The sequence below is a fragment of the Tachyglossus aculeatus genome, chromosome 2 (genome assembly GCF_015852505.1).
Source record: "Tachyglossus aculeatus isolate mTacAcu1 chromosome 2, mTacAcu1.pri, whole genome shotgun sequence".
Classification (NCBI taxonomy): domain Eukaryota; kingdom Metazoa; phylum Chordata; class Mammalia; order Monotremata; family Tachyglossidae; genus Tachyglossus; species Tachyglossus aculeatus.
Genome location: NC_052067.1, coordinates 63,836,284 through 63,838,312, shown reverse-complemented (window position 1 = coordinate 63,838,312; position 2,029 = coordinate 63,836,284). Strand labels below are relative to the sequence as shown.

Sequence of the window (2,029 nt, the reverse complement as noted above, 5' to 3'; positions counted from 1 at the left end):
TTCCTGTAGGGACAGCAAGATCCACAAGCAAATTGGTGGCTGAGGGTCCAGTTTATGACTAAGTGCATGTAAGAATTTTATAGACAAAACCCATGTATGGCCAATGCTGAGCACCCAGGGCACCATAGACCAGAACCAGGATAGCTCCACTGCTAGCCCCTGTAGCCTTCACTGCTCACAATGTCCAGCCATCTACCAAGATCCCTGCTGACCCTGACCACCTTCACAAGAAGCCCAAGATGGTTCTTAAATCAGAAACCTTCATCATTCATTTAATCATAGTTATTAAGCGCTTACTGTGTACAAAGCACTTTACTAAGCACTGTACATAGCCATCTCTATACCTATGCAGAGATCAGTGTCAGCATCCTAGTAGATGTTAAACACTATCTAATCATGAACCAGACTGATTTCTGTAGCCATCCTTCAAGCTTACAGGCCACACTTCTGATGGTGAAATCTTATTCCTACATATGGGCATGGCCAAAAAGATGTATGACCAATAATTTATTCCACACAATGCACATGTAGAGACTATTCATTTCAGCATTATTATGTTTGCTATTTCCACTTCCTGTCTATAATTCATGGTATCCTAATTTTTCCAAATCTTCAGAAGAATAATTTCTCTCAATTACTGCACACTAGGCTGGTCTAGCTGCTGCTTTTGTCTCCCAACCACCTGCAATTTTACCATGTTTGAGTTTGCTTCACAGTAATCTCAACTTCCCCTCTCAGGATCACACCTGGAGAGTTTTCAGTACTCTACCAGTCTTGGCTACAGGAAGGAGAATCAAGCAGGGGCATACCCATTTCATTCCTAGCTTGGGCAGTGGCTAGTGAGTGAAAGGCAATCTGCTACAAGTCAAACCTCACCTGTGCTGGGCAGCAGTGGCATGGGAGAGAGTCAAGAGTGGAGATTCAAGTTTACTGCATGGAAAGAGGCAATGATAAACCATTTCCATATTTTTACCAAGAAAACCCTATGGATACATTACCAGCATGATTGCAGGTGGAAGTGGGGCATTCTGGGAGAGATGTGTCCGTGGCATCACTGTGGGTCAGAGACAACACTACAGCGTAAAACAAGACAATCTCATCTTTCCCTCTCAGGATCACACCTGGAGAATTTCTAGCACTCTACCAGTCTCGGCCCCCTCTCAGGGTCACACCTGGAGAGTTTCAAGTACCCTTCCAGTCTCGACTACAGGAGGGAGAGCCAAGCAGAGGCATACCCATTCCATTCCAACTTGGGCAGTGGCTAGCAAGTGGAAGGCAATCTCCTACAAGTCAAAACTCACCTGTGCTGGACAGCAGTGACATGGGTGAGTCGAGGGCGGCGGCGCGCACACACGTGGGGCGTGTGAGGTGGCGAGTCATTGTCATCGTGGTCCTCGTCCCCAGGCTCCGCCATGAACACGGTCCTGTCCCGGGCCAACTCCCTGTTCGCCTTCTCCCTCAGCGTCATGGCGGCGCTCACCTTCGGCTGCTTCCTCACCACCGCCTTCAAGGAGCGCAGCGTGCCCATCCGCCTGCACATCTCCAGGATCCTGCTGTGAGACGTGCTCCCACATCGCCCCTCCCCCACAGCTTCTCCCCCATCTCTTCCCCTCCCCCCATATCTCTATTTGATTTCTTTTACTTGTACATATTTATTCTATTTATTTTATTTTGTTAATATGTTTTGTTTCGTTGTCTGTCTCCCCCTTGTAGAACTGTGAGCCCACTGTTGGGTAGGGACCGTCTCTAGATGTTGCCGACTTGTACTCCCCAAGCGCATAGTACAGTGCTCTGCACACAGTAAGCGCTCAATAAATATGATTGAATGAACAAATATCTCCCCCCAATTTTTCCCTTCCCCCGCGCTCCCCCAGTCCCCAAGCTTCTCCCCCCATTTCTTGCCCTCCCCCATATCTCCCCCCCAATTTTTCCCCAGCCCCCCAGCTTCTCCCCCCATTTTCTACCCCCCAATTTCTTCCCCTCCCCCCAATTTTTCCCCTCCCCCCAGCTTCTCCCATTTCTTGCCCTC

General features: G+C 48.8%; 1 non-coding gene across 1 annotated transcript; it reads left to right on the top strand.

The window, feature by feature from the left end:
* Positions 1–728: 728 nt before the first annotated feature.
* On the top strand, positions 729–866 carry LOC119924772. Its single transcript, XR_005449468.1, has one exon. It is a non-coding gene; the product is annotated as a small nucleolar RNA SNORA7 (small nucleolar RNA).
* The last annotated feature ends 1,163 nt before the right edge of the window (positions 867–2,029 follow it).